Raw genomic sequence first — 25,371 nt, forward strand, 5'->3', positions numbered from 1 at the left:
TGGAAAGCGCCTATAATAATCCAACTCATGGATAGGGCAATGCATGCAAGGGACGACAAAATGATGATGAAAGACGCGTCACGATGAAATGGCTATACCAATTTGACGTGGATCACTATGGGATGGGACGATTAGGGCGGATGACGAGGAGGCTATGGTAATGGGTTATGGGTATAAACAATCCACAGAAATCACGGTCGATTCTCGGACTAAAACCGATGAAATGAAATCCAAGTCTAATTCGACGGGCGGTGAAACATACCTCAGCACCGTGGTGTGCGTAGAGAGGCTGCAGTAATTCTGCTCGTGCGCGGCGGGGCGCGCGCGTGGAAACTGGCGCCTCGCGGCGCGCGTTAACCGGTGGGGGTGCTAAGGGCGGGGGCGGGGTCGGGCGCGCTCCCGCGCGAAGCCAAGGCCGCCCGCGAGCGCAGCAGCACTGACGAGCAGTCCTCCAAGAAGAGTTAGAAAGAAAAGAGTTAGAAATTATGATTGCCTAATGAGTTCTGAGTTCTTGAAACAAATGACCTTAAATGACCTTATAGAAAAATAAAAGAAAAAACTAGAAAAATGGAAAACGCACGTGGTGCATCGCCAAGCCAGGGCAGGATGTGGATCTGCCTGTCTTTGGCGTGCGCGCGTGGTGCGTGCGCGGAGGGTGGTGATGTGATGACACGTGGCGGTGGGTTGACTCTGCTTGATCTCCAACCGTGGGTGTGCGGTAGAGGCTGTAATTTTCGCTCGTGGGCGACGGCGCGCGTGATACTGGAACAACGCGGCGGGCGTGTACCCGCTGGACGCAGGAAGCGGGACGCGGGTCGGGCGACGCGAGCTGCGCTCGCTGTTGCCATAAGCGCGAGGAGCGCACGCACGGAGCACACCTCAAAGAGAGTTAGAAAGAAAACTTCACTCTGAAATACTTGACGCCAAATGATTCTTGAAACAGTTGACCTTTGAATGAATCGGAGGAATTTGGAGAAAACTAGAAAAACTAGAAAAAAAGACGCTCGCGGGCCAAACGACGACGCCACAGCAAATCCGCAGGTAGATCTGATGTTGGCAGCGTGGACGAAGCCGCGGCGGGAGGGTGGCGACGACGGTTGTGCGTGACGCTGACTCGACTTCCGTAACGTCTGTGTTTTGACCCACTGCCATGTGTGACGCGTGTCTGATGCATTGGCGTCCTCGCCATCAGCTTCCATTTGGAAGTGAATAAATACACTCCGATGGTTGTAGGCCCCAATGAACACTAGTCAGAGGAAGTGCCCAAGTGCTAGATATGCTTGGGTGATGTCATCCATAAGGGGTCGTTTAGCAGCAAATCTCCCTATTACGGTATAAGTGAATCACACTGCCATTCACGAGACCTCTTTGGAGAATGCAATGAGTCGCACTGCCTTAGATTAGGTATAACCTCACTTTGGAGTCATGTCATCGTATAGGGGGGAAATGTGATCTTTAGGAATGATTGGATGGCAGCTTTCCGTGAAGGTCTAGCCACTCTCTCTGCCCACGTCTTCAACGGTGTCAATCTGGATGGTCACCCTGCCATATCTGGCCCCCTCTTCTCTTCTCGTGTGGGTCCTATCGGTGCGGTCTATGTTGTTGAGCCTATCAATCCAAGGTGACTCAGGCCTAGGGCTGTGCGGCCTAGGTCGAGCGAGTCATCACGGGCTGATTCGATCGTTACGGCTCGACCAAGAGAGGCAAAGGCAGTAATTGGCAACTCGACTTGGCTTGTGCCAGCGCAGCCCTCTTAGGCCTGATCGTGCCAATCTGTGCTAGTCTAGTCTACTGAGGTAGACTTAGCCAGATAGATCGGGTCAACGCGATCGGGTTTGACCTATTCGAGAAGGGTGGGGCCAACAAGTTTGGCCTCTATGACATGGTCATAGTCCAACGGGTCGGCCAAGTCAGACCTAGTCGTGTTGACTCTATCAGTCCAATCAATGTTGGCCAAATCAATCGGATCATGTCCAACCAACTCTGCTGTGTCAACTCAAATGCGATCAATCGAGTCGGCATTGTCGGTGCAGGTTGACTCAATCGTGTTTACATGGTCAACTCAGGTTGAGTTGACCTTTATGACCTAGGTTGACTCAATTGATTTAATCAGGTTGGTCTAGTTGAACTCAGTCAAGTCAACTAGGTCAAACTGGTCATACTCAACCAGTTTGACTAGGTCGACTTGGCTCGGATCTGTCGGTTTGGACCCGGCCGGACCGACCAGGTCTACCCAATCAGAACCGGCTGGACTGATCAAGTTGACTCGATTGGAATTGGCCGGGTCGACCGAGTTGGATCTGACCAGGTCGATTGGGTCAAACCCGCTAGGGTCGATCGGGTCGCTCCGATCAGATATGTCTGAGTTGACTAGGCCAGACCCAAGATTCAGCAGAGTAAACTCACCCTGACGTCGTTGAGGCAGCTTGTGGCCCATGCTAATCTAGGTGGGGGTCCAGCCTATTGAAGCCATCCAATCGGTGGTCCATCGGGTGATCCAACAACGTGGGTGACGTGGAAAAGTCAAGTTGAGTGGGCCGTGCATTGGGCAATGCATCTGATAATGCATTTAATGCATTTTGTATGTTTGAAATATCAGCATCAGTTGAAACTGATGTGGCGCATCGTTGAATGCCAATGGCTCAATTTTGGACCGTTGGGGCAATGGTCCACTAGTCCATCATTTGGACCGTCGCGATCTTGACACATGGTCATAGTAACGATCTGGATGGGCTCATTGATCACATCCCCGAAAACATTTAATGATGTTCGGGGCCCCATGTTAGTGTTTTTATGTTTTTCTAAATTTTTTTGTTTTTTTTTTCTATTTTGGCTGGGCCGTCTAATGCATCCCGGCTATCGGATCTAACGGCCCAGATATATTAACAATTACAGTAACAAACATGACAAATATAGCGACGAGGATCCAATAATTGATTAGCATGTTTAATGTTTTAAACAATCTTTTCTATACTGTTGGAGTGACGTGTCATGACAATTCATGTTTATTTTGATAAATATTTTTCCATTTATTTCTATTGTCTCCAACTTTTTTCCAATAACTATTATATCGAATATTGTACGTGCTTAAAACACGTAAGGTTCTTAAAATATTGAATATACTGCCATAATTTTGAACACCATTATAATAGTTATTTTTTTAGAGGTGTAACCAAATAATTGAAAATTAAAAATTTATATCCTACATTTTTTTTAGAATACCAAGAGCCCACGTCATATCCATTGTCCTGAAAATATTCAACATATCCCCTAAGTCTAAACAACATTATAGATATTATGTAGTTAGATGAAGAACCAAATAATTATTAATTTAATTTTGAAACATCATTTTTTTATAATACCAGGAGCCCATGTAACCCCTAATGCCCATTAAATATAAAACATAATGCCCTACGTTTCAATACCATTATAGTTATTACTTAATAATTGAGAAATAGTTATGAAATTAGTTTCATAAGTATGAAATGAATTTTAGAACATTGATTAATTTATACAAAAGAATATGTATTATAATATGAATTTTACATCCTATTATATATGTGTACTTTAAGAAATTAAAAGCACAATAATGGGCCTTCAACAGTGCGGATTCGTATGGTGTGCTACGCAAATATTTGCACAAATTTTCACACGACATCAAACATTCACCTACAATGTGACCAAAAAAATCTCACAGCAACAAGAAAATTTAGACCGGACCACAGGTTCTTCATTCTGAAGAAGAAGAGGCATAAGTAGCAAAATAAGAAGAGGAAGACAGATATCCCATGGACTATTATGCCCACGGTGAAAGAGACTGGAACAATTCTGTCCACCAGCAAGATTTCCTGCTCATTCCTCAAAAAGTGGGCTCCAATTCTGAATCATTTTTTTATGGTTAGATTAAATTTTACCTCAATTTTACTTTCAAACAGTTGCATTGCCAGAAGGCATTACCTACATTTCCTCTTATTCGATGGCTAACAAACTCTAAATAAAATTTGCTGCTTTATTATTATTAAAAAATGGATCAGAGAAATTTTTGTTGCTCACCCAGTTGTTTTGGTGTCCTTGTGAATTGTTTATCCATGCACGTTTCTTGAAGAGCAGGGAAGATGGTGGCGTGGACGCCAATGCTTCGACACCGGACGCGCCACCGCCATCAACCAAGGCCAACATCTCCGCTACGGACACAACGACGAATTCAACCGAAGTCAACATCTCCACCACGAACACGCCGCAACCATCATCACATACGTCTCCACCCGCGCACGTCCCTACGCGCGTCATGACACATTGCTAGAGGCAGATCAACAACTGCCCTTTGGCGTCACATGAAGCACGTCTTTAATTTCTTGTCTCTAATTTCTCATTATTTTATCTTTCCTCCAAGGCCTGTATATAAAGGCCATTGTTTTCAAGAAACACTTAGGCAGTCATATTTCAAGAATTGAGTTTTGTTTAACTCTTCTTGGAGGACTGCCGAAGCCTCCCTATCTCGCCAGCCCTAGCGCTGCAGCCGCCGCTGCCGCCGTCGTCGCCTCGCGACGTCAGCCTTCCATCCTCTCTCTCCATTCTCTCTCTGTCTCTTACTCTCTTTCTCTCTCTCTCTCTCTCTCTCGCCTTTCAAAGGCCGCCCAGGCCGCCCCAACTAGGGCCGCCAAGGCCGCCCTTGCCAGGGCCGCCAAGGCCGTCCCTAGGTCGCCCGCTTGGGGCCGCCATAACGCCGCCTAGACTGCCACAACCAGGGCCACCCAGGCCGCCCTTGCCAGGGCCGCAAAGGCCGCCCCCCAGGCCGCCCGCTTGGGGCCGCCCAAGGGCCGCCCAGGCCGCCCCAACTAGGGTCGCCCAGGCTGCCCCAACCAGGGCCGCCCAGGCCGCCCCAACCAGGGCCGCCCAGGCCGCCCCAACTAGGGCCCCCCAGGCTGCCCCTGCCAGGGCCACCAAGGCCACCCCTAGGCCACCCGCTTGGGGCCGCCCAAAAGCCACCCAGGCCACCCCAACCAGGGCCGCCCAGGCCGCCCCAACCAGAGCCGCCCAGGCCGCCCGTGCCAAGGCCGCCAAGGCCGCCCCCAGGCTACCCGCTTGGGGCCGCCCCAACCAGGGCCGCACAGGCCGCCCCGCAAGACTTCGACACCAGCGGCGCTGGTCATCATTGATGTCGTCTGACGCTTCAAGCCGCGCGCGCTAAGCGCGCTCTGGATGCGCTGCACGCCCTCCGCGCACTCCGCGCGCGTGCTGGGGCTTTGCGCGCTCAGCGCCCGCGCGCACTCCGCCCGCTCAGTGCTTGCACACACTGTTTCGTGCGCTCCGCGCACCCTACGCAGGCTTCGTGCGCGCGGGTATTTGCCTACGCCTGACTCTGCGACAACGACATCTGCTCTCTACCAGGGCCGGTCAACACCCAGAACGCCCAGAATCTTCCTCGTCCAGTGGGCCGCTCAACGCCCGGATTCGCCCAGCCTCATCACGATCAGAATTTCCTGCATCCTCTTCACGCACTACGGTGCCTAGGTACGCCTGAACTCTTTGGTGTCGAAAGTGTTCTCCGTCTAGTGTTTTTTCGAGAAGTTTCCACCGCCGTCAGAATTAGATTTGGTTTGGATTTCCACTTCTTCTCTCTCTTTCTCGAGTGTTTCTTCACGACGCAAATTCAGATATTGATTTCGGTGCTTAGGCATCGTCACGGTGGGGGAAGGCAGTACTGCCGCCCTCGATAAGGGTCGGAGCTGCACCACCTGATTTTTTTCGGTTTTAAAGTCCGAATTCGACCATGTGATTTCTGTGGTTGTTTATCCTTCCAGTATCCGATCCATCCCTAGTCGTCCATCTACTCGTAGTCTGTCCCGTCAACCCAGTCGTCCATTCCTTCGTTGGCCATTCGTTAATCGTCCATTCCGTAGCCGTCCTACTTCACAATGTGCCAAGTATCAAACCAGGCACTAATCTCACTGGTCTCTCACCCTGGACCTCAGAGCTCGGCAAATCCCCACAAGTCAAGGCCTGCACGTACATCTTGCCTAGGACACTACATCATGTAGTCACATCTCCTTAGGGAAATTATCTGTCGGACGATGCCACTGACGACATCTGACACCAAATAAGTATCGCAACATCATCTCGATACCCATCAGAATGATGCCACCAACCACGTATGGAATCAAATTGATATCAAAGCAGGGTGTGGTCGCCCACAACACATCTTCGAACCCACATCATATCATCTGCATTTCATCCATTTTCAAAATCTCATCTAGGTACCATCCAAGGAACTAGCCATGGCCAGTGAGACGCAATCAAGTAGAAGGATTCAACAAAGAGGTTCGACCTCCCCACGACGTGCAGATTCGTCGCCGATTGAGAAAGGCAGCCGTATGTGCCTCTAAGAAAACCATCCTTCGCCGCCTGAAGGTGGCATGTTGCCCCCTACTTCAGAGCCTAGACAAACCATGATAAGTTCAAAAAGTACGTGTGTATATGATGTTATTTAAGGGTTTTCCAAACATAATCAATAATATATATTTATCCCTTAGTGTTTAAGGGGTCGAATCTTTGGAAGGAGGAGATGGTAAAATTCACTTTTTATCGACGTAGGATTTAGAATTCTAATTTTGATTACGATGACATCCTTTTTACTCAAAACATATCAATTAGGAGAAACTCAATTTCTAAATTCTTTTATCAATAAGCATCAGATTTAAGCTTAGCTAGTAATTCTTGATAAAAAATTCCTAAATTATCTTGTACTAGATTGACCATGTGTTGATTTGATCTTAGATGTTTAGAATCTTAGCATTACTTTTTACCAAATTATTTTAATCACTAAACCCAACTCCAATATGCAACTAGTGTTCCTTGTTTATTTTACCCAAAAACTTAATTCAGTTTGAATTTTGTTTTTGGATTATTTAGTGAATTAGAAATGGTTAGGAGAAGATAGTTTATTCTAATTTTTTATTAAAAAAATTTATCCAAACTTCTCACGGACTAGAAGCCCTAAGGTAACATTTTATGGTGTTTTGCATATGTCTCTAATTTATTTCACATGGATTTGGAATGATAATAAGGTTTTTATTGAATTTTAATTTCACCTTAATTAATTAAAATGGTAAAGATGTCCAAAATTAGCAAATCATGAATACAATTTGCTAATTTGAGAACTAAGAGACTAAAAAGAGTGTTTTAAAGAACGAATATCGATCGTAATGGTTAATCTAGACTCAAGGAATACTAATTGAATTGAAAACAAAGTAAAATTCAGAATTAAGAGGATTAAAATCAGAATTTAGGAGAATTGGCGAACATGAACGAAACTATAAAATTGTGAAAATTGAACACCAATTCAAGTGTAAAATGCATTCGAAAAAAGCCTAGAAGTTCCAGGGATAATAAGAGAATCAATCTGGGCGGATTTCGCCCAACGAACACCCAATTTTCTACGAATTTTGGCTCGAATCTCAGGAAGAAATTCATCGAATGAACAGCAAAATTACTGCCCAAATCGAGTTCCAAATTGCTCGTAGTTGCTTCTTGAGTCTCCAAGGAAGCTAGAAGTTCGTTCCTTGAGATTAAAATCATGAATGTCCAGCTCAATTTCTATTTTCTCATTTTAACAGCGTGGAATCGGAAGAACATGTTCTTCCAATTGCGTTGCTAACTTTGTATTTTTTGCTTTGTACGCAGGTCGCACGGAGCGTCACAATTGGTCCATTTTGTGCTTCGCATGGCTCCATGTAGTGCATGACACACACGGAGTTGCGTACCTGCGTGTCCCGCACTGAAGGCGCGAACGCACCTTCTGATTGGTCTGTGCGGTTCTCGTCCGCCTTGTGCAACTTAACAACGCCATTATCGCTTCAACTGGCCAAATAAGGGCCAGTTTTGATAAAAAAAAGATTTATTCAAAATTATCTGGAATAAATTTTAAAAAAATGTTTATTAATGCAAAAAATGGTTTATTAACTTAAAAAATAACTTTTATTGTTACTTACTTTTTATTTATAGAAATAGGTCAATTAAAACATTTATTTTCTTCTAAATGTACTTTTAAAAATGTTTAAAATGTATATATTGACCTAATTATTTGTCCAAATTGTTGTTTGACTTGACAGTTAAGAAAAATGTTCTTTTAACCTAAAATCATGATAACATGCATAAAAAATTAATGTTTCTAAGCATTAAAAGCCCAAAAATATGATGAAATTGGCACTTTGTTAGCTCTTCTTTTCATGTTATCATAACCCTCCACTTTACCCATTGCTAATCCCTTAGGAATAACCGAGATATCATCAGTGAATTTCCCTTGATGCATCATAATGTTGGGTAGTTTAAGTTTCCCCTTTGAGTGCCATGCGAATTGTTCTTATAAAGAACATACCTTATTAATAAAAGATTAAGTAGCTCATAAAGGGTCCTCGTTTTTTTCTAAACAATAGTGATTGAATCTCTATGCCTAAAGAATAAAACAACATAGAACTATTCTTCTTTTTACATGAATTTTCACTGTTATCCTTTGGTGTTTGTATTTAGAGTTTAAACTGGACTCCTTCTATCTAGTGCGCGTATGCAAGAATCATGTAAAAATAGATCCGGCTTATCGCCGTATGTGGTTTAAGCCACTTATTGTGTACACAGTACTTAATTCCTCACTGCTGCTAACAATTTTTGTGCAGAGCACTTATTTGCCGCTGGCAGCACTTATTTGGTATGTCGTACTGTAGCTTATTTCACTCTTTTTTTTGGTTCTTGCACATGGACACAATATAATTGGAGTAATAATATCCTTAACCTTCACCATTGGGTATAGGCTACTCCCATGTTGGAAGAACGATTGGATAGGGGGAAGAATTTCATACTAAAAAAAGAAGTGGGCATTGAAATTCTCTAAGCTATGTTGAGCTTTAACACCAAAGGGACTCGCCTACAGAGCCACTATTGTAATAGTATTTGATGGCACAAAAAGGTCACCCAATCTATCATTCAGCAAAAAATGGAGGATCATCTCAGTTTGTTGACCTCAGTTATTCCTATGGCATAGCAAGGTGAACTTTTTACTTATTTACGCAGAATTATTAGGTAATGAAGACAATACACTTCCTAGGACATCCACACCCCACTTATGTTTGTTAATATGTGTACCTAATGAATGTAGCGATATGCAATTCCAAACTAGAAAATAACAACAAAAACAAGCAATTCAAAAATAGAAATTTAGAAAAACAAACCTTGGGTGTAGCAACGTTGTTGTACCTTGCCATTTAGATGATGCCACCTCTTCCGCACAGAATTCTAGCAAAGCAAGCAAAAACAAAAGACAAGGTTATGCATAACCTGGATCTTTTTTTTAAAGAAAGAAATTTATGAACAGCAAAATAAAGAGCATGCAAACTAAAAACTATATCTTATGCTGAAAGTAATGATACTTATATACTAATACAAGTAATTATATTCTGATATGGATGTATTTGTATTTCATGGTGGGTTTCATGCCTCGGTGACTCCATATAGTTTTGATATAGAGTGGAATTTTCAGAATATGGATACCAATGCAATACAATTTTGATTTAACCCAAATAAAATAATCCATGAAATACCTATATGATCCCCTAAAAATATATTTGAAAATATTTTTCTGAAATGATATATCAAGTGGTTTAGATGGGATATTATAATCAATGACCATATGAGAGAGACTTTTGTTTTCCATAAAATGATCATGCCAATCCGAAAAGAATTTTTTTTAAAAAGAAAATATGAAATTAAAGATTTATTAAGCATGATTACTTGAACATATTGAACTTAAAAACTCACATTCTTATTATTGAAAAGATGATTATGCCAATCAGTGAAAACAATTTCGTTAGATTTGGCATAACATTTACTTCTCTAGTCATTTTCCTTTTCAAAGATATGAAATGAAGAGGCAAGTTTGTAACATTTAAATGCGCATTCATGGATATTAAAGGCAAATCATCCAACGATTTGTTTTCAAGTATTTTAACATCATGAATGAAATCTATTGTTCACTTATCATCATAATCTCATATACTCATATTTTATTCTCATATAGCTCCTTTTTATCCTCAATTAAATCTTTTTCAAGCAATTGTTCATCTTTATCCTCAATAATTCTTCCAAAATCTTCAAATATCATATGCATATCGGCAAGAATTTCATCCAACTCCATTGTATAACCTTTATCCTCCATAATAAAAATAATTTTTATTCACAATTAACTGGAATCAATTAATAAAAATGTTTATTAATTTGACAAATGTTTTATTAACTTCAAAAATAAAATTTTTAAATCTTTTCCCAGCAATTGTTCATCTTTATCCTCAATAATTCTTCCAAAATCTTCAAATATCATATGCATATCGGTAAGATTTATTTTATTTATAGAAATAGGTCACTTAAAACATTTATTTTCTTATAAACATCATTTTAAAAACATTTCAAATGTATAAATTGACCTAATTATTTATCCAAAGTGTTGTTTGAGTTGAAAACTTTTAAGTGCATTTTATCAGACCGCATTATAAAAACATTTAAAATTTTTAAGTGCATTTTAAAAACACTTAAATCTCTTATTTGCATTTTATCAGACCGCACTTGCTGAAATGGGTGGCACCAGATCGTTTGGTTCACGCGGACACACTTGCGCCTGCCATGGACGCGCATGATCCCACCGTAGTTCTTTGAGTTCACTAAGCACCTTGTTTCCTAATTACAATGAGGAGAGAGTGAGGACGAGTCATCGCCCACGTGGGAAAGATCCCGTGGACGACCCACACCCCGACCTCCCTTTGCACATGGCCGAGGAGTAGGATGCGGTCGAGGGAGATTGCACCAGCAGCACTCACCCTGGGACGACTCGTTTGAAGAGCGAGGAGCATATCTCAGCACCTTGACTGCTGTTGCCGAACGCGTGCAGCAGTTGCTCGCACGCCCCGTGATACCTCTGGTACTCGTTACCGCGTTTATGCTCGTGGCTCCAGAGCAAGTCTGCGACCTGCTGATAAACCCAAAATGTGTCATGTAATTATACATATTTTAAAATCATTTTGGGATGATTTTATGTGTATTTTATCCAATTTTTACAAGATTTTGCATCACATCAACTAAATAGAGCAAGTTATGAAATAATGCATTTTTATGTCATTTTATGCATGTTATACATACTCAAAAGTTTTCCATTTCTAATGTTCAATTTAGTGGGTATCTGTGTGATTGCAGGGAAGAAAACAAAGTTGGAGAAATAAATAGAATACGAAATAGAGAAAATTATTGAAAGAAATAAGATATATATATATATATATATATTTGTAGGTATATATTAAGATAGAAATATACATGGGCTGACTAAGGAGCCGACCAGGTCCACTAAGCACAATGCCAGCTGCAGGCCATCGAGTGTGGGCTCAAGCCGGCCCGTAGTTGGCAAGGGCAGCGCTTGGGCAGGCAGACCCAACAACCTACAAGAAGTACATGCCCACACAAGAGGCCCAAAGAAAGATCGAGCGCCCAAGGAGGAGATATCAAATTTTTAATTCAATAAAAGATAGTTGTTTGAATTTACACAGTGGCACATTTCTTCAGCATATCTGATATGGGATGAGAATTGCCTCATCCTTGCAAATCGCGAGTGTCAGGCCACAGTTAATCCAGTGATCAAGGCCCGATGGGTTGCGATGTTAAGAAAACAAAAGTAAAGAAACTGGGCTTTGAGCCAAGCCGGCTTGAAGCCTGTCTTTTCGGGCTTATTTAAAGAGACATATAATATCTTGTCCATCGAATCTTCTTTAAGAAGATTGGAGGGTGAGATTGAGCCATCTTATTTCATTATTTTTATTTCTATTTCAGATATTTACCCCTATTTTTGGTTTATCAGACGGCCTATGGGACCCCTCCAAGGCCGTTAAAAGGGGCCGAGAGCCCCTACTTTTGACATCGTTTTGACCTTAAGTCCATAGGACAGTGGAGATCCCTTCCGTGGTTGGAAACAAGCTGCAGGGTTGTGACAGCTCCGGCGGTTGTGGACCGAAAGGAAGGAGCTGAAGAAGCTCTGAAACAGCCTGGATTTGCACTTGGGGGGGGGGGGGGGAAGAGTAAGGGGATCCCTAAAGCAATGCTCGATGGTGGCGATCGGCACTCCCACCCCTTCTTTTTAAATCAGGGTGATTCAGGAAATTTTATGTGTTCCCTCGGCTATTTTCATGTTTTCCATCACTCTATACGCTTAATTTCAAATTCAATCAACTTTGTACTTGGGTTTTGATTGAATTTGGCACCGAGTACTCTCTGTGACAATTCATCGAACACTTCATATGTTCGATGATGTTAGATATATATAGATATACCTTTATAGCTACTAAGAAGAAGAAAGAATTAGGCTATTAGGTACTATTTCTAAGAATGAGAGTAGTTTAGCGAGTGATGGAATCAGGTTGCTTAATATAAGTAGTAGTAATAAGAGGACGGGGGAGAGAAGAGGAGTTTTAGAGATGTATATATATATATTAATAAGCTAGATGTGAAGATAATAAGTGAGTACCTAGCTATAATATGATAAGTAAGAACTTAAGTAGTGTAAAGAGGCTTTTGAAAGGGGTAGAAGATATTAGTGATTAAGAAATTTTGTATAACTATAGAATAGGTGAGAATTACAAAGTACTACTTATATAGATCACATTCTTATCACAGATTTATTATAAGTAGATTTAGAGGTTTTATATATTTATATAGTTTTTATAGATTTCTCTATAGTCTAGTTAATAAAATATAGGTAGATTTAGTCGAACACCTGAGAGGTGTTCGACCAAATTTCCAAGAGGTGGACGAAATTAGAGAGTTATATATATGATATTGTAATTTTTGTACGTTTTTTGTTTTAATTTTTGTAGGGGAAATCGAAGATACCACAATCTTTCGTCAAACACCCTTAAGGTGTTCGACGAATTACTCGAATGAGAAGAGGGAGAGTAATTTTATTCACGTGTTTTCGTTTTAGTAAAAGAAAGAAAAGGGCACTTCTGTCGAATGCCAGCAGGGTGTTCGACAGAATGCCTGAAAGAGATTTGAAATTAGGAGAGAGAAGAGTAACCAAGTGATTCTGTCAAACGACTGCAAGGTGTTCGACAGAATGCCCAGAAGAGATGTAGATATATATTTTTAAATTTTTATAAGGTTGAACTTAGGCAGATCGAATATGGTTCATCGAACACACTAGGTGTTCGATGAAATGCCCCTAAGAAATCACTAAATCAAAAAAAATCGAAGCTGCAATTATATGATGAAATGTTTGATAAACCTTTTTTTTTTTTTTGGCCGCCAAGCTCAAGACGGATGTATAGGGATAATCTACAGAGATCAAACCTCACAGAACACCCTGATTTAGAGAGTAGATGTGGCGGCGCCGGTCGCTACTGCCGAACTCGATTTCAGACTCTCCTCCTCCGTCCGGGTGCGATTCGATGAAGAAAGGACCTCCGAGATCTTCTTGAGAGTCCTTTGAGCTTCAGAGGTGTGTCACGGCACCTCGTCGGCTACTCGGTCACCTGCGAATCTGCCGTCCCTATGTTCTTGCGGCCAGAGATGAAAAAATTAGGGGCTCTCGTCCCCTTTTAACGGTCTGGGACGTGCCCCAGAGGCCGTCAGATGGAGGAGGATGGCCCTAGGAATCCTCCCGGGCCATAGGATTGCTGCTGGTCCCCCCTCGCTGGCCTAGAATGGCCTCCAGCCGGCAGAGTCGACGGCCAGGGGTGGAAGATGACCGAACTGCCCCTGGTCGTTTGATGGGCTTCATTTGGGATTGACGGCTGCGATTAAGTTGCAGCCGTGGACCCTGATATGGACGGTGTGCCCCGTCTCCTACCCCGTCAGCATCCAGTCACCGCCCCGTCAGCACTCCGTCATCAGTGCATCTTCTTATTCGTCCACGCCTCCCCGCGATCCTCGTCAGCCTCTCTCGTGCGATCGGATGTGGGCCTGCGCAGGCTCGACCGTGAGCATGCGTGGGCTCCATTGTGGGCCTGCTGTGTGCGCGGTATTGGGGCCTCTCCTTGTGCATGGGCCTCGCCAGCGGCTGGGCTAGCTTGAGCGCTGCGCGTTCGCTGGCTTAGCTGCTTGCTTGAGGCCCAGTCCTTGAGTCGCTCCATAACTGGCCCAATAAAAACAACTTTTTTATCTTTACATCTATATTTTTTTCTTTTTCAATAAGACTTCTCCATCTCCTCCTGCAAATTAAATACCATTTTTTTTCTCCCTGCGATTTCATGGACAATATGCTGAATAGAACATTTGAAATTTAAATAGGTCTGAAATGTATATTTTGCTGAGAATTATTTAAATTGTAAAACATGCATAAATGGCATCAAAATGCATCATTTTTACAACTTGCTTTATTCAGTGCATGACATGCAATATTATATAAAATAGGGTAAAATACACATGAAATGGTCTCAAAATGTTGTTAAAATATGTGTAATTACATGACTCATTTTGGACTTATCAACCACCCACAGCAGGCACACCTGTGCGGACAGTCCCGGCCGCCCACGGCAGGCACACCCGCATACGCTGCCCTCGGCCACCCACAGGCGCCAGCGCACGCCAACGCTGTCAGCGCTAGCGCAGGCTGCCACGCCAACCGCCTATGCCCCGGATGCCCTCACCGCCACAAGTCGTCGTGCATACCGTTTAGGTGTCGGGGTGCTGCCCCGCACCCCGCAAGGGGTGACTCCCCCCTTGACCCCCCGCCAACTGACCGCACAGTTGGATCCGCGACCCCGAATCGAAGCGCCCATCAATCGTCCTGCCAACGATGCCCCACGCCTAAGCACTCCGGCCACCGAGCATCCAGGCTTAGTCCGGCGTCCCACTACCAGGGCTGCTCCACGCTCGGAACGCCCAGATATTTTGTCCAGTGGGCCATACAACACATGGATCGCCCAATTGCGTCACAACCTGAATTGCCCACAGCCTCATCACACACTACGGTGCTTAGGTATGCCTGAACTCCTTTAGTGTCGTGTGTTCTTTGTCCAGTGTTCCATGAGGATTCTTCCACCGTCGTTAGATTTGATTTGAATATCTCTTTCTTTCCACAAAATTCTTCCTTTCGTGAGATTTCCCGTGAATGTGAATTCGAGTATTGGATTTGGTGCTTCGGCATCGTCGCGGTGGTTGAAGACAGTACTCCCACCCTCGAAGAGGAACGGGGTTGCACCACCATTATTTCATCAGTTTTAGGTTTTCGAATTTGATTGTGTGAATCTTGCGGTCTGTTTTATCCCTCTACCCAAACCCGTCCAGCATCCTCTACCCGTTGTTGTCACACCTGTCCCCATAGTCTTCTTTTTCCCTAGTTGTCCTACATCATCTTCACCTTGGGATGGGTGTGATTCATCATATGATAATCGGATATCATACTCATATGATGCTTACTTTGATATCCGACAACACGATTCTTTGATATTCAAAAACATTATGGCCCAGAATTATCGAATCCAGGACAGAGTAGGACCTGAAGAACACCATATGAGAACACCTTTTAGGCAAGACACGAGGAATCATGCATCCTTTGATGGATGCACAGTCTTTAGAGTGGAGCCTTATATGATTGATCTCCTTCCAATTTATCATGGATATCCTATGGAAAGGCCTTCTGAGTATCTTGCAGATTTGATCTATGCATGTGATAGTGACCATTGCTGTCACATCCCATTTGAGATGATTAGAATGAAGCTATTTCCCTTTTCCATCAAGGGTCCAGCTCGTGAGTGGTTTAGGGAGATCTAGGGATTTGTTTACATAGGATGAGGTAGAGTATGAATTTATGATGAAATTTGGAGGTAATCAAGGAACATGATTTTATTTCTCATACCTTAAGGATGTCCATGAGGAGTTTTCACATAGACAAGGTACAGAAAGGCAAGATCAAAGGCAGTACAATCACCTTCATCCACTTTAGCAAAGCGAATACGACACTTGTGGGTACCAGGAGCCACAACACGAACATAGTTTTTCTCCCTTCCAACAGGAGAGAAGTCAGGAACTACACCACTCTCTCCCTGGAGAAAACCACTCATATGCCATGGATGAACCCCATTCATCCCCCACCGAGCAATCAATGAAGGATATGATGATGAAGATGATGGATTAACTAGAACTAATCAGCAATAGAAGTGAAGATCTGATGAAAAGGTTAGATAAGTTAGAATCTCATCATAATTTTGGGAATGAACCAGAACATATCCCTAATCATACTTTGGAAAATCTCGCACGGGAGGATGTAAGTATCAATATGGTGATTAAGCATCCGCTCCTCCAGGATAATAATATGTATCCCCATGATTATCAATGATGACAAAAAGAATACATATGAGTTAGATGATCATACATATAGAGTAGACGACACACATTTAGATGACCAAAGGAATATTTAGGATGCAATTTGGTGATCGACCATCCATACCATGAGGTTGAAGAAAAAACCTGTGAGATCATTATAGATGAAAGGGAAGGTACCTTTAAGGATCTTATATGCACAGGAGAGAACACATGTTTAGAATCTCCTGATTTTAAGGGCGAGAAGAAGCCCAATTTGGAGGAACCACTTGAGGATAAAAATTATAATAGTTGGCTTGAATTTTAAGTGCATTGAAAATCATTTTAGAAGGGAGACCTTTGAGTTTATCGAACACCATTCAAAGGGCCACATGCACCTTGAATTCCCACTTCTACTGAAATCATACTTGTTAGAAGTGAAGGGATCTATAAGGTCAACCTTAAATTCTATAAGTTTGACTGAAGACTATAAATCAGTGCTTGCTAGGAGACAACCCAGTCCATTATCTTGAGTAGTTTCAATTTTTAGTTACATTTGAATTTCAAGTTAGAATTTGCTTGCAATAAAATTCCAAGGAGGGTGAACAAGTAGAAATCATCACGTGCCGTCAACTAAGCTGACCATGAAGAGTTCAAACTGCTGGAAGCCAAGGAGCAGATTTATTTGGTTCTTTCTACCCGTACTATTTGTTTTTTTCCTGTATATCATCAATGCACATGAGTTATCAATGGGGGTAGTGAATTTTATTCATACCATGTGCTGCATTGCATGCTCCTTTAAGTGCATAAACACATAACCCACTTTAACATCCAAGCTGATGATTTATTAGATGAAGAATGACCGATGGATCTAACATCTCTCAAAAAGTGTGGTGAACCACCTGAGGAGGAAGAGAGGTGAAAATAGGAATCTATCACACGATCATGATTGCCCTTCCCTGGTGCCTCTCATCAGAGTATACGGTGAGTTAATATTCGATTCCCTGTATTACCTAGTGAATGAACATGACAAATCTAAACTTATGAGCCTATTATTGAGTCATTGACTCTCCCCGTATAGCCTTGAGACTATTTTTTCATGCTATAGTCCGAGATAGGCGATACCCACAAGATGACTATGACCGTGGGTTCGAGGCTGACCTAGTGCCCCACCTAGACAACTACGTCTGGCCCTACGACTATCGGTACGATGAACCTGACAGCGTTCTTCGATACCTGCCACGTGCGATACCCGATATCTGCAACCCATACGATGGTCAACCCCGAAGATGGGATGACCGCGAACGCTTCCTAACCCCACCCAACAACACGCTAGACAAGGATATGGAGGATACCTAGTGCCCGAGTCGCACGACTACGAGTGCCAACAATAGGAGCATCGCGCTCGGATCCAGATTAGCCTACGAGCCAACGTCACTGTCTTCGAAGGGTCGAGGAAGCCGAAGGAGTTCATCTACTGGGAGTTGAACATGAACTCCTAAGTCCAATGGTATGTCATGGATGATGACTTATGCATCAAATGCGTAGAGACGAGACTTCGCGGACAAGTGATGTTTTTTTGGGAAATGAGCGAGTCCCAATAGAGTTACGAGAACAGCCCATCACATCATGACCAAGATGAGTTTTTTAAAATGGATGGAAGTTGACGAGGACAGCCCATCACATCCTTTTTATATGACCACAGTACGTCTCTGTACCCTTATGTATAATCCCTTTAGTTCTGAGATGAGCATTGAGAGCTTGAACAATCCCTTTTACTTAGTACTAGAGTGATTCTCCCCTCTGCTTTGAAATTTAGTCAAAGGTTTGAAGTCAATCAATTTCCTTTAAAGAGGATAAAAGCATGTATATTTATAATAAATCTTCAATCCTTCCAGTATAGTGGCAATAACACAAATTATTTGGCTATTTCTATGCAATTTATGTATTACAATAATTATGTATGTGTGTTATAAATCTTAAAATGATTAATCTACCTTTATTGTGGAATTCTGCTTTTGTGGACTTAATGGTATTTTCACAAAATTTTATAATATGAAATTTATAAACTTTCTGTTTAGAATACATTTCATAATACAATTTTAACATTATATTCATGGATATGTTAATTTTCTAAATCAGAATTCATATTTATTATATTTATTAACATATTGTCAATTTATTAAGAATTTTAAAATATATTTTTGTCTTCAAATTTCACCATACCACATGTCGCTATTTGATTCTTATGAATGACAACTAATCACAGTTTTTAGCAAGGACTAGCATAGCTAGGGATTGTGAAAACATGTTGTTATCGCATAACAAGTTCTGTTGCGTAATGCCCAATAATTAGGTGACACACTTCTGCATTTAAAATTTTCTAGAAATAGACTAAAATAAAGAGATTCGAGTGAAATCATAATAAATGAGATGTAGAAATTGAAGATGAATAAAATTTGATTTATTTATAGCGTAAAAAGTCCATATATCTGGCATACCAAGTGACACACACATATAATGTCGCCATTGGTTTTAATGATAACCGATGCTCACATGGTGCAGGGTAATGCTTTGGTTAGATATTCAACGATTGGTCCCTTCTTATATTTTCTGATGTGAATGATTCACGTGTTACTTAATGTAAAAAAATAGATAAATATAAGAGAGAAGATGTGTTGATCTGGCACGCGGCAACATGTCACCACATCGCATAATGGTTCATGGTGCTCTTCCTGACAGGGACACATGATGCTCTTGAAAGGGCCAATCACAAAACTTGAGACAATGGCACCAATCATTAGACAAGATTATTTAGAATTTTCACCACAAACAGATTATTAGTATGCGACAATGCTGTTGATGAGGAAAGCAGAAATGATTGTATAGGTTTTCCCCAACTTCAATGCTTGATATCTGATAAGTCAAAATGACGATTGAGCTGAAATTTGAGGCTCGTCTTATATTCACCCTGAATTTTTTTCCGTCCTGAGTGATCTTTAAATAGAGGTATCTGTCTTTGTAAAAATATTCAGTAACATGCTTCCTACGTTTGTGGGCTAATTAAAAATTATTAAGATTTTGAGATCCGTTGAGGTTGTTCTTTCTATCTCAGGCGTCCGAGAATAGGCAACCCACAAGGGGGAGCTTACCTTTGCTCGCAAATTCCCATGATCCTACTGGAATGTAAGGGTCTTCAATGCGTATCCTTAGCTTACATTATTTACCCTCGGCATCATCCTTAGCTTGGATCACTTTCATTATTTCATTCTACCATATATTCTTATCTTGGCACATTTGATGAAGTTACGCACGTCATTGTCTTTGTGTGTGATGACTCCAAAATGATAGTAATAAATATGTGCATTTCTAGTTACTTTATCTAGTTCTTTATCTTTATCTGCATATATTATGAAAACTTATGTTAAGTTGTAAAAAAATCATGAATCAAATCACTTTTTCTAATTTTGAGTTAGTTATTATCATTTGTGGGGCTAACCCCACTTAACTCAGTTATTTAAGTGGAATGAATCTCACTCTCTTCTTAGTTTACGCGGAAGATGGAGGAATTAGGTGAAACTTTGATGACTATAGGACATAATTAAATAGAAGCTAGGTGTCCCAAAGGAGCATGCCCATCCACGACCTTGGGCCAAGAAAATAAGCCCAAATCAAGATAGCTGGCTTTAGTCTAAAGGCTAATTAAAGAAGCTCCATTAAGCCCACGATGAGAGGCATATTGGGCCAAAGAACGGAGGGCAAGGGGAACGTCCAGTCATGACTATTTATGAGTATTTAAGGTGCTTAAGTGCTGATTCGAGGAGACCCTTGGACGCTGATCCAAGCCCAAGTCAAAGATCCAACCGTTCAATCCATAAATCATACAAGGGCGGAGACTTAAAGATACCATCTTTAATGCTAATTAAGGAAATAAAACTTGAACGTCCCTTGGGTGTATTCACAGATCTCAATGCTGATTGGAGGACCATAGGGGATGGATCATGACCCAAAAAAGAATATCTGAAAATCCAGATGGTTCCAATGCATATGACCACGCTGAAAATTCCCACGCCATATTATTTTTATAAATATTTTAGTTATACTTTAAATTTCTTTGTTTTATATTTTTAGTTAATTAGCTATTTATTTTCTTAGGTAGTAAACCCACTTCTAAAATACATAAAACATTATAAGTAAAATAAAAATTCATTAGAATAAGCCTTGCTCCTTGTGGATCGACCCTTACTCTCCCTAAGCTAGTAAGGTTATTATAAATTTGTTGTTTTAATTCGGTTAAACCAACGATACTAATTAGTAAAGTTAAATCATCACGAACTACCTCAAAAATCTGAGTTATCAACTGGCGCCGTGGCACGGAGCATGGTGACTTTGTTTAGTGAATTTGTATTTTTATCTATTTTTCTGAAGTTGAGGGATCTAACCCTCAGTAAATGGTACTTCTATCTTCTACTTTGGAGATTGATGGTCTTAGAAAGGTCTAAGGCTGGGACTACTGTTGAGGAGGATGTAGACAATCAAGATCCTGCTTTTCTAGCAACACTTAACAACTCAAGATAAATAAGAAGTCGATATGGTAGAAGATGCTCAAGAACAACAAGGGAGGAGAAGGACGATGCTGGACAGATCTACTCCTTCAGGAAGTCTAAGGCAAACTAGCATCAACATCAATGTAGGTGAGGGGGTTATGTTTAGCTTTGACAATGCCCTCCTTAATTCTCTCCCTAAATTTACAGATCATTCTTTCAAAACCCCTTACAATTTCTTGATGATTTTCACATTCGATGTTACTCTTAAAATATTCATGGTTTAACTAGTGAAGCATTAAAAATGAAATATTTTCCTCTTACCCTGAAAGATAAGGCTTTCGCATGGTACAAAAATTTAGGCATAACATTTAATTCGTGGGAAAAAATGCGAAATAAATTTCTCCATATATTATATCCCCTTTCTAAAACTATTAATATAGAAAAGAAATTTAGAAACTTTATACTCATGATCATGAAGCATTTAGTGAAGCAAGGGAAATGTTCAATGAATTAATCTGCTTACCACGGAATAAAAAAATGTCAGATAGCTGAAATGTTTTATGAATCACTTCCTGATATTTTGAAAAGCAAAGTGAATCCAATAGCTGATGACTCATTCTATATGGTTTATGAGGATGAAGTTTTTTATCTTTTGGAACGGGTGGCTGAAACTGACCTGCAAGAAATAGGAGCAAGTCAAAATGGAAGAAATGCCAACCCAAAACGAGGGGGAGTGCTGCAAGTAACTTCAAAGGAAACTGATCGTCATGTAGGGATAAGAGAAACCAACAAGAAGCTTGAAGAATTCACATACAGTCTAAAGAATGTTTTTCTCCCTAACTCCCCCCTTGTGAAAGAAAAGATTTGTTCTCTATGTTCTAGCAGAGATCATCAGGATGGAGCATGCCAACTTGGAGAGGAGGAGGTGCATGTGTTGAACTACAACCAGTAGCCTTTGGGAGGATCAAAAAGGCCCATCTAAACAACCAAGGAATCTACTCCCAAGGGACCAAGGCACCTTTCCAACAATGATTCCAATTTCAAACTCCACTGCAACAGCCTTATCAAGCAACTCCACAAAACCAGGTACAAGATTTGTCTACTTTAACACATGTGATCTCTCGCATGATAGTGTAGCAGAATTGAAGGCTAAGGGAAGAAATGAAGATGCACATGCAATCCATGATGGAAACACAGAAAAATATTACGATGGATGCTCAAGAGCAGACCAGACAGCTCTTGGAGAGCCTGAACCAAAGGACAACTGACCATGGAGGTAAGAAAGTTAAATCCAACTCTCACTCAAGTCGATTTCCAACTCCTTCCATCAACCCCAGGAATTTATGCCATTTACAAGAGCAAAGCCTATATCATGACAATGAGGGAGAGATCTTGAAGAAATTCAAGCCATTTCAAAATTGAGAAATGACAAGGATCTTCAAGATCCTTACCTAGACAAGGAAGAAACAAAATTGGAGGAAAATAACCTAAAAGAAGGAGAGTCTCCATCACCTAGTGTGGAACCTCGATCTTTAACCTACACTCCTCCCATTCCTTATCCTTCAGCCTTAAAACTCCCAAAGTTTTCTTCTGATAACGAGTATATACTCCTAGAGAATCTTAAGAAAGCCACCACGTCAGTAGCCGTAGAGGACATGATTAAATGTGCACCTTCTCTAAAGAAATATTTAAAGGATGCATGCACATCCACGAAAACCAAGGAGGCAGTTAAACTTTCTGAAAATGCCTCTAGTATCTTAAACTCTGTGCCCATTAAAAAGAGAAATCCAGGTGCTCCTTTTATTGCATGGGAAATCGGTGGAAAGACTTTTACTAGAGTATTATTAGGTACGGAGCTAGGATTAGTATTATTCCAAAAGTTTTATATGAGGAATACAGTTTTGGGGAATTAGAGGAAATCTGCATGGATCTATTGCTAGCTGATGGAACAATTAGACAGCCAGAGAGTAGGTTATCTGATATGATGATAAACGTTGAAAATTGTGGGATCCTTATCGATTTTATTGTAACTGAGGTCACGATGAAAGGGGATATAAGTTTGGCATCTATCATCCTAGGAAGGCCCTTTTTAGTGACAGCTAGAACAATCATGGATTGAGAAAAAGGGACGGTTGAATTTAAGGTTGGAGAGGAAAGAATCAAATTAGACATATCTAAGGTGATGAAATGTCCTTAAGGGCTCCGTAGCCAGTTTTGTTGGACTGGCCACAGGCGTCACGGGATGGCGTTTTGAGAGGGCAGTGGTGTTGGCCCTCTCATTGTGCGACGTTTCAGAACGTCGCGGCGAGGTAGAACCTCCGCGTTGAGCTCTTTGGCTCGATCGCGTCTCTATGGCCATCCCTAGGAAATCCCATATGAATTTTCAAAATGCAATGCGATGCGGATGATGCGGAGGATGCGTCGGAGACGTGCTGTGGGCGACCACAGCCGGGCTCTGATACCAATTGAAGCAGGACGTCATCAGGATGTCGTCCGATTGACACAGAATGCGATGAATGGGTCCCGATAATAGATGTAGGTTGTCGGACTATGGCGGAGCATCGTCCAACGGCGAATACGAATGAGCGAATGACGATGGAATGCAAAAGCGGTAAACTATGGTACATGCAAGTGCCGACTCGCGGGAATTTCTGACGTCTGGGAAATCGACGGAGTCGCCCGAGGAGATAGGGTAGTCCCTTTGAACCTCGTCCGAGAGGACGAAGATGGCTACAACGCCGAACGGGGAAACCACGCCGGGTGTTGCTATCACGAGAAGGGCGTAACCGACTCGTACGAAACAGGTAAGATGCTCTTGTTTTCAATGTAATTCACTTAACCTATCTCGCTCACCAACGTCTAGCCCGAACGCGGTGAAGGCAAATAAAAAATGCACTAAAGAAGATAAGAGACAGCGATAGAGTGGGCGTACCTTGGCAATGTCTGTTATCGCGTGTCTCAACTTCATGCGTTCGGCCTAGGGCGATGATGTCGTGGACAATGGTGCGGAGGCGCGGATGAAGATCGACTAGCGCAGAGGAACGGCTTGGTTGATCGTACAACGAGGATGTCGATGCCAAGCGTGTGGCGGATGGTAACTGGGGTGACAACATCCGACGAGACGCACGTGGGCGCGACGACGTGTCGGGCAAGTGGGCGGCAGTGCAGCAACGACACGTGAGGTAGTGATGGACTCGCGCAGGTGGTGTCACAGTGGGCGGCGTTGGTTGGTAGCTTCCTAGAGTCACGCGCGCAGCGGCGACTTTGGCGTGCGAGACACGGGCGTCAGTGGCGTCAACGCGCAGGCGAGCTCGCGGTGATGGCGGGTCGTGCCACGACGTAGCACGGCGACAGTAGCGTCGGCGCACAATCACGCAAATGGCGGCAGCGATCGTGGCGCTGGCTCACACATGGGAAGCAACGTCGACACAGGGAGACGCAGTGATAGTAAAGGCTGCGCAGCTGGCTCACATGAGCGCGGCGGCGTTGTCGCACAGCTAACGGGTTGACCGCAGTAGCAGGGCTGGCATCGCCTGCATGCGATGGCGTTGGCGTGCGAAGAATGGGAACGGCCACAAAGGGCGGCTCGCAACCGCATGTGTGCGCACGAGGGCATGGTGCGCATGAGACTAGAGCGGCGGCGGCGGGCTGCTGGCGGTGCAGGTTCTTCTCCTCCTCCCTTTTCCATTCTCCTTCCTCTTATCTCTTTTTCCATTATCCTCTTGGATTGTGACCCTCTTCCTTCATGAGATTTCTTCTTCAACAAAAACAACGGGGTAGTGTATTAGGTCATCCATCATTCCCTTTTATAGGAAAGCATGGATTGACCCCTAAAAAAGGGGGGGAAAGAAGATGGTTCGTCCCCTTAGAGGGTGGAGGGAGAGATCCTTATATATTGGATATCCCCTCGCTACAACATGATTATAAGAGGGATCGAAACAACGTAAGATGAACTAAAAATGAAAATGACGAACTAAAAAAGACAAACTGAAAAACAAAGACAGTGTGCCCGTACCTGGAATACTTGAATTCGGGCGTGCGTACCGTCGTCTTGGCTTGCCGGGTGGGCTGAACATGAACTGGCGGCGATATCGATGATGATGGTGACGTCTCAAAAGACATTTTTGGGGGCTTTGACTGCACCCTATCAATCCTTCTGGGGTTGGAAGAACTTGGCTCTGGTGAGTGAGATTGGATGAAGGGCAGCGGCCAGAGTAGATCCGGCGAAGGCGGCGGAGCTCTGCTTCTGATATCAAAATGTCGTCCGCGCTGGTCCGTCCAACCCACCGCACCAAGAACCTTCTTGATACTTTGTTCTCGTCATAGTCAATTATTTTCTGCACTATACAGTCAGTTACCTCGTGCCAATCGGGTGAAACAAACGGGGGAGTGGTTGCGTCAAGCTCACTCACACTGATTGGGTCTAGAGAGGCTGGGTCGAGGGGGTGAGAAGGGGTTGGGTACGGAGCCAAGTCTGCCATGTTGAACTTGGAGCTTA

The sequence above is a fragment of the Wolffia australiana genome, chromosome 18, assembly GCF_029677425.1.
Source record: "Wolffia australiana isolate 7733 chromosome 18, ASM2967742v1".
Classification (NCBI taxonomy): domain Eukaryota; kingdom Viridiplantae; phylum Streptophyta; class Magnoliopsida; order Alismatales; family Araceae; genus Wolffia; species Wolffia australiana.